The sequence below is a fragment of the Vanessa atalanta genome, chromosome 27 (genome assembly GCF_905147765.1).
Source record: "Vanessa atalanta chromosome 27, ilVanAtal1.2, whole genome shotgun sequence".
NCBI lineage: Eukaryota > Metazoa > Arthropoda > Insecta > Lepidoptera > Nymphalidae > Vanessa > Vanessa atalanta.
The window spans coordinates 5,498,626-5,511,685 of NC_061897.1; positions in this window are offsets into that span (position 1 = coordinate 5,498,626).

The following is a 13,060-nucleotide window of genomic DNA, read 5'->3' on the forward strand; positions in this document are numbered from 1 at the left end:
AAAAAAAATAATAATATTGACATCTTTATTCAGTATTAAAATTAGTTTTAAAAATAATTTTATATACGAATCATCAAAAAAGGTTTAATTGTTTAACTTTTTTTTTATTCACACAACCCACCGATGATTTCAGTCAAACCGCTTAAAAAGTATTTATTATTAGACATAGATAATAAATATTGTAAATATTAGTTATAATATTTTTTTGTTTCGTCCTACAATTGGTCAAAGGTATAAATTAAAAAACCATATTATATTAATAAATAATAATAATAATACTATAACGAATATTTGTAAAATATAAATAAAATAAATTAAGCGAGTGTATTTTATAATATGCTTCGTATGTAAAGAAAATATTGAATATATAGTGAATATGTTTAATTTGTTGTTTTTTTTTTAAATTTAAACCATCATTAACAGCCAATTGAGATCCACTGTAACACGTACATATATACGTACGTAGATATTTCGTTCGTTCGGGTTTGAAGGGTGAGTGAGCTAGTGTAACTACAGGCATAAGGGACATAAGATCTTAGTTCCCAAGGTTGATCACCAATGTCTAGAGACGGTGGTGACCACTTAACATACGGTGGCCCATATGCCGGTCCTTCTACATATAAAAAAAAAAACGTAAATTTACCAAACGTCCTGGGGAAATTCATTAATGTCATTAATGATATAAGAACGCTACTATTTTTAACGTTAAAACTACGATAATAGTTTCTTTCGGGATTTCTGTTGAGTCAAATCTTCTTTTATATCGTCAAAGACAATTTTTTGAAGCTCATCACAAATAACTCAGTCGTTATTGTAACCTTGTTGTTCGCAATCCTTTTTTTTCCAGGCCAAACCCGGCCAACTTAACTTAAAGTTTCAAACGAACAGTGCTAGAGTAATTTTCGTAAATTCTTAGGAATCTGATTGGTTGTTCAATCTTATTTACATACTTAGCATAACTATTTGAACTGAAGAGTCGTTCTAAATAGCTTTACTAGCTTACTTAGCTTACTTAGCTGACTTAATGCGTTCTCTGCCAGACCACCTCAAAACGTACTCGTTAATTTTAAGTATATGTATAAAAAATAATAGCACACCAACCACATATAAGTATATGTATGTACTAACGACCCGCCCCGGCTTCGCACGAGTGCAATGCTGATACTTAATATACTACAGAATGTCTTACAACGTTCACAGTTTCTCAGTCATTAAACAATACAAACCGCTATGTCCCTGCGTTTTAAATCTGTAATATCTTAGAAAATATTCATTTAAATTACATGCTGTAATGGACCATATTGATCTATATTAAATTCACAATATATTTAAGGCACTTAATAAGATAAGGATTAATGCTCTATTGCTTAAAATCGCTTCGAAAATAAGCCATTATTTTTCGTAAAAAGTAAAGAAAAAAAAATGTTTATTTTGGGTTATCCCTAAGAGAAAGGATATTGACCATCGCGGACTTTAATTTGACTTTTTTTAAGGGGTACAATATTGTATTACATTATTTTGGTCTATCTCGTAGAGTTTAGATAACGTTTACAATAAAAAAAAGCGCAAAAAATGTGTTAATTTACAACATCACTTTAGAAACCTCTAAAATTATCAGTGTTTCTCTATAATACTGAGCATGTATTATACATATAAACCTTCCTCTTGAATCAATCTATCGATTAAAACAAACCGCAACAAAATCCGTTGTTTAATTTTAAAGATCTAAGCATACACAGGGACAGACAGCGGTAAGCGACTTTGTTTTATACTATGTAATGATATACATATGACTTGTACATAGTATTTCCCAAGTAAAATAGAATAAAAGCCTAATAAATAACATTTGACAGCAAATTGACGCGATATCATTGGTCGAGAGTTCGAAATTAACGTTAATTGACGTTTTATTAATTATTAATTGACGTTTAAAACGTCATTTATTCGAATTAATGACGTTTTAAAATGTCAACGAATCTATTATCAGAAATTTGGAAGTTAAACTGGATATAAGTGATTAAGTGCAATGGTGTTGTATTATAAGTAAAGATATATTAATCATAAACTCTTAGTAGTGTAAAATATAGCTGAGTTATAAGCGAATCGCATGGAATACGTAAATCTATTTATGGTTTGTTATCTGTATTCCTTCCTCGATTGAAATAGGTATTATAAATAATTTGATTTATAATAAATTAATATTGATTGTAGTTATAATATTAATAGTATAATAATTGTTATTGAATACCTACGAATAGATATATATTATGGAGATCTCTTGAGATATATTAGAATCTCTGAAATACAATTACTTATATCGTTAGACACAAAGGACGTTAAGGAATTAATTGATGGAAAAAGAAAAAGATACACTAATACAAAATATAAATTAGAACAAACTATATAATTATGTATTTAATTTTTAGCTGAAATAGATCGGTGGACTGGTGAATGGGCCACTTGATGGCCCATAGACAATTTTAAACTCCAGTTAATTTATACTAATATTATAACAGCGGGAGTGACTCTGCTTGTCTGTCTCTCTGTTTGTTTCAAGGTCAAACCTCAACTCCAAGGAAGGAGAAAGGTTAGTATTTATAACTAAAACCTGTCAATCTACCCCTATAATACCGCAGGCGACAACTAGCTGAATATATAAAAAGAAATTTACACTATAAATATTAACGATCCTAACACCGCCAATGCTTTAAACCTAAGATATTTTTTAAAGAACATTACGATATCAAGTATTCCTATTTGACGGTTACATATGATGTGATGGTCACCCAGGCTTGCATAGAACCCGAGTGAATACAATAAACTACAATAGTCGGAAGAAATATGTCCAATTAGTACAGAGTATATTTAAACATAAATATAATCACTGATCCTCAAACCGTCGGCAAGCGATCGCTTACAAGAGAAAATTAAGGGTGGGAGCTACCGGCGGATTGTAGGGTGTACATGAAAAAGTTACTTAAACAAAAAAAATAAAAATTATTAATGTTTAATCAAATCAAATCGAATCTAAATATACTTTATTCAAGTAGGCTTTTACAAGCACTTTTGAATCGTCATTTAACAAGCTATTTAAAGTAAAGTTACCACCGGTTCGGAATGTAGATTCTACCGAGAAGAACCGACAAGAAATTCAGTAGTTACTCTTTTTCAACGTCTAAAAATACAGTCATGTTAGTTAAATACAATTATGTGTATGTTATGTCTCCTGCCTGGAAGTCAACAAGCATTAACTCGACGCTTTTTCATCATCAATATAATCTTGTATCGAATAATATGCCTTCTTTACTAATGAATTTTTTTAAAATGTCTGCAGAATTTGTTTATTGAATATTTCATGCCATTTGATAATAACTCAGCTATAATTTGCACTACTAAGAGTTTATGATTGATATATCTTTATTTATAACACAACACTTTTGCACTTAACTATTTATTTTCGCTTTAATTTTATTTCCAAAATTCCGATAACAGTTTCGTCTCTGTTCAATAAGTCATTTTTTCGCAAATCCATAGTGAATATCATAGATTAATCAAGCTCTCGACCAATCATATCGCGTCAATTTGCTGTCAAATGTTGTTTATTTGGCTTCTTTACTGTTATGGTTGGAAGAGTATATGTATGTAAGAGAAACTATTGATCCATTCAAGGAAATGCCTAGCTACTTTACTGGCTGTTTAAAAGCAGCCAAGCTACGGGGCTGACAGGAACGACATACATATTTCGTTCATAAATAGAGTCGTATACTTAGACTCTCTTTAGTTTTTTTTTAAATAGTTGAAAAACAAATATAATTGTTGTACCCCTTCCAAAATTAGTTTTACAACCAGTCCTTTGCCCAAAGGTTGCCTGGAAGAGATCGCTGTTTTAGCGATAAGGCCGCCTGTTGCATTCATGCAACATTTAATGTGAATCCTTAGGTACAATGTAAAAAAGTGCAATAAAGCATATATAAGTAAAAAATACATAAACAACGACTCTATTATCTCTATAATTCTATGTGATCTTGTTCAGTCGAACCTCTGGCGTGTATGTGACTGTTCACACAAGCAACACATCCCGTAATTCCAAATTTGTTATAATCAACGTAATTCAAATGTTACAAAAATATCTCATTCAAAATGTGTATTTTAAAAAAAGTTTATGCGCCATCTTTATTAGTGATATTTCGACATCAAAACAAAAAGAAACAGCTTCGATATAGGTGGTTGCGTGATGCCAAATATTTGTCATTAAACCAAATAATTATGTTCTAACCTAACCAGTTTTATTTCCCGAAGAGTCTATTTGGTATCAACGGTGAATTTATTGTCTGATATCATTCATACCGGTCGAATGGCGCCGTTTAGTAAATTGTCTCGGCAATTAGTTTAAAAGGCAAATCGAACTAGTTGCTATGATGTATAAATGAAGAATATTAAAGATTTATGCCAAATAGGCTTTACGAAGACTCTTTCATGAAGGTGATCAACATTCCTTCTGCGTTTGGGTTGTAAAATGATCTTCCATTGTTACGGAATGTTGTTAAAGCTTGTAGTAAATAGATTCCGTCCTCCGTTTCTATAAAATATATACACGTACCTATTATATTTTGACGCCGAAAACAAAGGGTTGGTGGTGCATTGGCGATGAAAGGAATGGTTAATATTATTTAAAGCGCCATTGTCTATGGGCGGTGGTGACCACTTACCAACAGGTGTCCCATATGGTCGTCAGCCAACCTATGCCATAAAAATCCATAGACAATACAATGACAACATTAATAAGTATACTTATTCATTCATAGACACATACTCTAGCGCTGTTCCTTTCTTAATTTACACAACAAATAGTCCACAGATTATCAAACTTATGTCAACCCTACACGTTCGCGTATAAATTACGTAGAAAAACTTCTCCGTTCAACATTCGCGGCGCGTCCGCGAGTCTGATCTCCTGTCTCGCTCTGCATTTTGTTACTTGCGGGGCGGTATTCATAGCATGGTTATCAAAATAATATTTTCATATCTTATAATTTGTAATAAGCGGTGTTACATGAAATTTATTATGACGTATATATATATCCGTGAGCCCTAATATATATAAGTGACAGTTTTTTGACCTGGTAGGCCATTTTGTATTAATAAATTTGAAATTCATCGCTGAACACAAGCTTGAAATCTCAGAATGTTGTGTACGACATTGACTTTGATCAAAATTATAACATTTATAGCATACATGTATGAAAATGGCGTATATATCTCATCATCATTTCATCTCTCAGCCGACGTCCAATGCTGGACATAGGCCTCAACGCCAAAGATCGCCACAACGACGGCGGCGGCCAGCGGCTTCCTGCGACCTCCACCAGGTCTTCAGGCTACCTTGTGGGGGCCTACTCTCGGTGTGTCTTCCGGTCCGTGGTCGACACTCGTGGCGTATATAAAAACTCTATATTGTGATAGTGATTTCATACTGAATCGCACTGCTGAACAGGATTTTGTGTTGATTTACTTATTTTTTTTATACATCTCATTATTCGATTCCAACGCGTGTCTCCGAAGAAGTACTTACTCTGTTGAAGAGCCGAATGAATATAATTTGGTACCTGTATATTATATGTGATTAGACCTCGTATAACCACTAGCACATAAATCTACTTTTTGATGTACAAATAATTGGTTCTATAAAATCACCCTGGCTTCCATTCAACAGCCATTTCTCTAAAAGTATCTAAATAAGCAACGGCGGATATGATCTTCACATACTACGCCACAAATCAATATTATTCGTATTTTTGAAAGACATAAATCGTAGCCTTGTCTATAGATACTGCTATGGGCGGGGCTGGTGATTGATGCCCTTTGTTTAAACAACACGCTACGTTGAGACGCTCCGACTTACAGAACACGACGCCGATTATAAATTTATAATAATATTTTATTTCGTATTCATGATTTTTTTTTTTATTTTACTTGATTACTTTAGTTCACGATCTTATTGTCATCATCCTTATAATTTGTATTGTATTTTTTTACCATTTAATAATAATTTTCGGTGTATAATTCTACATTATTTAATTAGGTAAAATGTAGATAATGAGTTTAATTGAATTACTCATTGTTTTTGTAATAAAAATTTGGGGGTAGATGACACCTCGCAGTACCTTTATAACTGTTAAGTGTAGACGAGCGATATTGTTTTATAATAAATAGTATGTGTCTAAAATAACGTTATAGTATATAACTGTAAGGAAATCATAAAAAAATAAAAGTACAAATTTACGTTTAAGCTAGATACAATTTCCTCAATTAAAAAAAAAGAAATGTCAAAGTCAAAAAGCGCGGGAACAACATGGCAGACGGGCTTTCGTTACAAAATCAAATATCAAATATTGATATTCTCGAATCTGTATTCTGTTTGAGGTGCCGGATACTATTTGCAATTTCGCGTTTCGATTTTCATCCGACAATGTTATTCTTGTGAATAAACTATTTGCATATAAAATTGACACGGCTCTAGTTGTCGCCGAACATCATAGAGTTGGGAAGTTATTTTATTCTTATTTTAGTATCGGTTAAGAGAAAAAATAATATGACAAAAACATTTAAATTTTCGAATATATATATTTTTTTTATATTCTATAATCAAAATATTTTACGACTGTTATACAAATACCTAGTTATTTCGAAAGATTATTAAAAATATAATTATCTTTTATTTTGAAAACATTATTTATCTATGTATTTCACATTTCGTGAAAAAAATATATACATAATGTTTATTTGCCCCAATTTGTTAAAGAATACCGGCCGTAAAATAAAAACACAAAACACGGGCACAATTTAAAAAGTATAAAAGCGTAATTTAAAAAGCGAACGCCATCCACGTCCGTTGGCACAGCAGAAGGCGGGAAGACGGCCGTTGATTGGTGCAAATTGAATTTGGAAGCGCGGGGAGGGGGAGGGTATTGTCGTGTTGGCGATCGCTGGCTGATTGCTCGTTTGCGGTACGACGATATTGTATGGATGTGACTGTATTTTAAATTTGTACTTTATTTCGAAACTACATGAAAATTAACTTGTCGTCTACAAATACATTAATACAATAAACTTTCATACAAGGATATGACATTAATTTAGCATTTAATAAATTTAAAATGTATATTTCATTGTAACAAAATAAAAAGTAACTTTTCCTCATGCCCTTATCCCAATTTAAATTCAATTAATTTGAATAAAAAAAAACAATTAAGTCCCTTTGTCTAATCAATAATCGATTTAATTGTTTTAAAGTTAGATAAAATCGTCTGGTAACCTTTAAAATAGGTTACAATAAAGTCACGTTACGACTTTTTAGGATTAAGAGTATTGTAAAAAGTATATTAACCGCCTGTAATTATCCCACTGAAGGGCTAGAACTGATTTTCCTCTGACTCAGTTTCCTAACAAGCTTCCTATAAGAATTCATAGAGAGACATATTTCTATTTTGGGAAAAAAAAAATCGGCTCATAATTATAACTAAGTATATTTATTATTATTTAATTAATATTAAATAAAGAGGTAATAATTGTTTGTTTTTGTATATAGTGGAATCTTATAATCTCCGGAACTAACAATCCAATTCTCAACGATGGAAAACTACGTTATCCTTGAGGTAGGTATAAATTATGTGTCACCCGTGCGAAACCAGGGCGGATCGCTATAGTCTATTATGTATTATGTAATGATAAAGTTATTTACTATAGAAATTAATTCATAACTTTATTCGACTAGGACTTTATTTGTATTTTTGTATCGTAAACAAGTCTTCTGCTGACTAAAGATCTGATAACCATATATAAAACTTTTAAAGGTATTCCTTTAAACAACACTGGTAAAATATATTTATTAAACTAAACTAAAACCACTCACTTTATAATGCTAGAAAAATAATTTGCATTATACTAACACACCACACCACACATATTTTTTTTTCTTCAGAAATACTGTCTTATTTGACGGCGTTTAAATTTTGTTACGTGTTATTTATACAATTTTTATTTTCAATACAAATAAATGAACAAGAATGTTTAAAGTGACTAAATCCCTTTACCAAACCAGTTAATTAGAAGTCATATCAATAGTAACGCTCCAAACACCAGAAACAAAATAAATAATAATTTTCCCGCCATATCCATATTATTCTTGTGAAGTGTTGCCAGTTCACATGATTGTCCGTTTGACGAGGTAGCAACACCACATTGTTCAACGGCTCAAACAATGCCCGAATCAACTTTCCTTGAATACTAAGACGATTATTCCACCCTCGTGGAAATACATAGCTTGTTTAGTGTTTTACATTATCTGTGGACGAGCACAGACTAAATAATATAAGGTTTCTGTATCTGTATTCGGTTATTATATAAAACAGTGTTTGTTTGGGTATTTGCATTTTAAACTATTGTATAATTTATATTGAATTAAATAGTAAACATTATTTAATTTTAAGATAACATTTTAAGTATAGGCATTTAAAGTTATGTAATAAATGCTTAAAGTTCATTTTATTTTATAAATAGTGCCTTAGTTAGAGCTCGATGTGGCGACGGCCCAGGTCGTTTAATTTGAGGGGACGCCAAGGTCTAGAGTCGCCTGCCTTCCGTTCTGCATACCCTCAAAAAACTGTGTACGAAAAAGAAGACTGTTCTGGAACCAATCAGGCCCTAGTCTTTGGTTGAATATAAAGGGCGCCCAATGCAGTTAAAGCCAGCCTTGGAAACAAGTATGTCTTAGATAATAATCAAAAAGGCGTGTCATTAGTATACTTTGAGTTACAAAATGATTATATAATATTTTATGGTACATTATCAATTTCGAGCCGAGATGGCCCAGTGGAGAGCCGAGATGGCCCAGTGGTTAGAACGCGTGCATCTTAACCGATGATTTCGGGTTCAAACCCAGGCAGGCACCACTGAAATTTCATGTGCTTAATTTGTGTTTATAATTCATCTCGTGCTCGGCGGTGAAGGAAAACATCCTGAGGAAACCTGCATGTGTCTAATTTCAACGAAATTCAGCCACATGTGTATTCCGCCAACCCGCATTGGAGCAGCGTGGTGGAAAATGCTCCAAACCTTCTCCTCAAAGGGAGAGGAGGCCTTTATCCCAGCAGTGGGACATTTACGGGCTGCTTATGTATGTATGTATCAATTTCAGTACATACTATATAAATTTTACGACTGGTCTTAGTGTTTAAGTATTTGCACATAATGAGTACCATATAAATGATAATAATAACCCGAGACCATTTATTTTTCCTTAGCGTAAGCATTGGTGGAACATGGCAATTGGTTTGTGTACAAAGGCACAAATATAACATATTAGTTAATACGATCATAAATAAGTATTTATATATTTTTGTGAAACTGTTTCTTGCCGATTGAACTCAATGAAACCTTCCAATATTAGCTTTAAATTTAATACAACACTGTAAGATAACGATTCAAAGGTGTTTATAATTTTTTGTTTACCTTTACTTTCCCCCACATAAGGCAGGTGGTATGTGGCAGTCACTTGTGCCGAGTGCGCCGGAATGCCCACTAAAAAACCAGCGGTATCAACTTCGTCATCGCTTGTGCATGCCACCGTGACGCCCTAACGGTTGCTATATTCCATAGGGGGAGATTGAGTAAAGGAAACCTCCCTAGCTCCCTGCGAAGCTGATGGTGGGAGGTCCCTTCTTCTTCGGCGAAGCGGATCGCGTCGTGGCCTCTATCTGTTCCATGACAATTCCTTCCTCTTACTCCCGAGCATGGCATCTATCACGCTCAGCATCGAGAGGTCTACGCCAAATATCGCAGGCCAATATGGGCCTCAGCGCCAGTGACATTCATTTCGGCTGGTGGCCAGTACACATTGGCGTGCTTGTAAAAGCCTACTTAAATTTGATTTAAATTAATTTGACAATTATTGTTGATGTAAAGATGGCTAAATTATAGCCTATATCTACTTGTAATATATATTTTTCTTGTGTAATTGATGAAATACCTTAATTACTTTCTAAGTAATAAATATTCACCTACTTTTATTCAATATCTATAATTGATTCAATATTCTATAGCGTTTCTCTAAATTAATATGCCATAAAACATAATACTATGAAATCAATAACAGTTAGTTGTCTAAACACGTTTTTAAACCACATGTGCCGTGGAACCGAGTGCTCCTGCTGCCTCAGTCTGTCAGTCAGTCAATTCAAGTCAAATTCAAAACAATTTATAAATAATTTGATTAATATTCTAAATATACAATACAAGGAAAAGAGGAATCATCAAAAGACGCATCGAAGATTTGTTTCTCTAGAACATTCCAGAAAGTCTCTTTTTTTAATATCGAACAATCATCTATAGTAACCAACCACAAGGACAAAAGCAAAACAACATTTAACATCCATATGACGCGATATCATTGGTCGAGAGCTTGGATAACCATGGATTTTCGAAAAGAAATTCGTTTTGAAACTCGATGAATCTGTTATCTAAGTCTATGTTTTGGGGATAAAATTAAAGAAGATAATATAAATAATTAGGTACAGTAGTGTTATATTATAAATAAATACATATTAATCAAGAAGTGTTCGTAGTGTACAATATAGCTGAGCTTAGCATTAGCAATGCGCATGAAATACGTTAATCTAAGGTGTGTTAGTGTTACTTGAGTAAAAACGGCTAAATAGAGAAATCAAAAGCAAAACATACTTTATTCGAGTAGGCTTTAACAAATACTTTTGAATCGTCAATTAACAAACTATTTAAAGTAAAGCTACCACCGGTTCGGAATGTAGATTCTACCGAGAAGAACCAGCAAGTAAATCAGTAGTTACTCTATTTCATGTTAGTTAAATATAATTATATATGTATGTTATGTCTCCTGCCTGGATGTCAACAAGCATCAACTCCACGCTTTTTTATCACCAATATAATCTTGTATCGAATAATATGCCTTCTTTACCAATGTATTTTTTACAAATGACTTGAATCTATGAAACGGCAAAGTTAAAAATGTCTGCGGAATTTTATTATAGAAGCGGATACCTTGAAGATATATATAAAAGTAATTTAATGAATTGCGAGGAAAAAAAACACGTCTGCCGATTTTTGCTAATTTTATTACCATTTAAGGAATACATTTCAAAGAACGTAAAAACTCCATAAATACTGACGTCAGTGGCTTCCAATCTGTTGTAATGTAATTCGGAATTAAATCACACTAACGCCACCTATTAGCAAACTATTGAATTATTCAAAACTCGTCGTATAGATGGCGCTGGAAATTTATTGCCGCCTTTATTGTTACTGCCTTTTCACAGGCTTTTATCTAAATTACACAATTTTGTACCTTTAACGTATTCGATGGGATTACATTTCGTGTAATTTGCTTAATGTATCATAAAGTTGGCTGAGGGAGCTGAGTGGACAAATTATTTATTATTTCTATTGATTGATACTTATTTGCTGTAAGTATTTATATTTAAAGAAAGAGTCGTAAATAATTATTGGTTTCTTGTGTTGGGTTAGGTTTTTTTTATGTATTATCTGTATTATTGAGAATAAAACAGCTTTAAAAAATAATTCAGTTTTCAGACAAAAGAATGACAGGACTGTAAGGAGGCACACCTTTGCCAAATAAACACGGAAATATTATTTTATGACTTATGTCTCTGATTCACTATTCGAAAAGCGAAGCAATATACATAATAGGTACGTTAATTGCCGATATAATAAGTAGGGAGTAAAATATTATTTGAATTTCACTAAATTCGTACCACCAACTGATTTAACTAACCAACTATCAAGTATTTGAAAGAATAAATTAAAAGTGTATACGTTTTTTTTAAATTAAATAGAGATACCTGTTAATTATTAAAGTCATGTAAACGCGTCTATTCAAATAAAAAATAAAAAAAAAACAAATCCACAGTCCGTGTAAGTGAAGAATAAATCTATCGAATGAAATCAGGATGATGCCCAAATGGTTAATTTACGGTGAACAGCCATTTCCAGTCAGTAACTACGATATATGTTTAGCACAATTGCTTTTTTATGTAAACGAGACACATTAATTCAAACGTGTGCGTGTGTGAATGTACAAATGTGTGTATTAGTGAATGTTAAGAATTGCTTGTAGATGTTGTTACCACGTTTATTTATATAGAGCAGATTTAAAATAAAATCAATTTCACTTTATTCCGTCTTTCAGCTTGGCCATTTTATATTTATTTAAAAATAAATATAAAAAACATACACACATTGACATTAAATGATGTTTATGACTGAAAGTCGATCTTAAACCTATACCATTATAATTGAATACCAGTTAATTGTAATCAAATCAAAAACGTTTCATTATTGAAGCATTTTTATGTAGCTTATAAAAGAGTAAGTTCGTATTCGATGATTTCCATTCACTTCGACTTTGTGCTTCTTACGAATATCTGTATGTGTCTCATCAACGGCCATGTCTATTACCAACCCACTTATATTCTACTTATATCAACGCCCGAGCAAAGCTACTAAGTCTATTTTGAAATTTGACACTTAATAACTTTATTTCATAAAATGTCGTACATTAAGAATGGATTATTGGTCATTATAACTTAAGGGCGAAACGAAATCGATAATTTTATATAAGAGTCTCTGTTCTATGAATTTCGATTAATTGAATTTTCAATCCCTTTTTTTCTCAAACGAAATCAGGATATTGTATTATATAAATGGTTTTAAATACAGATAAAATATTTTCTACAGCTCCTTGTCATTCCTTGAAATTTAATCTGTATAATGTTTTCCGATTTGCAACTTGACTTGCGGCTGGGTAGCTTTACATTAACCATTTTCTATTCACGAAAAAATAAAAACGAAAACCAGTCTTATGCCAATGATGATAAAGATTTAAATAGAAGAGTCCGCCATTTTGTAAATCTGAATCCTCAAATATTGTAATGGCGCCCAAAATCCCCGCCAAAGCGAGCAAAAATCGGCCATTTGGATTACTTTTTTGCTGTTTATCGTATTGATCTAA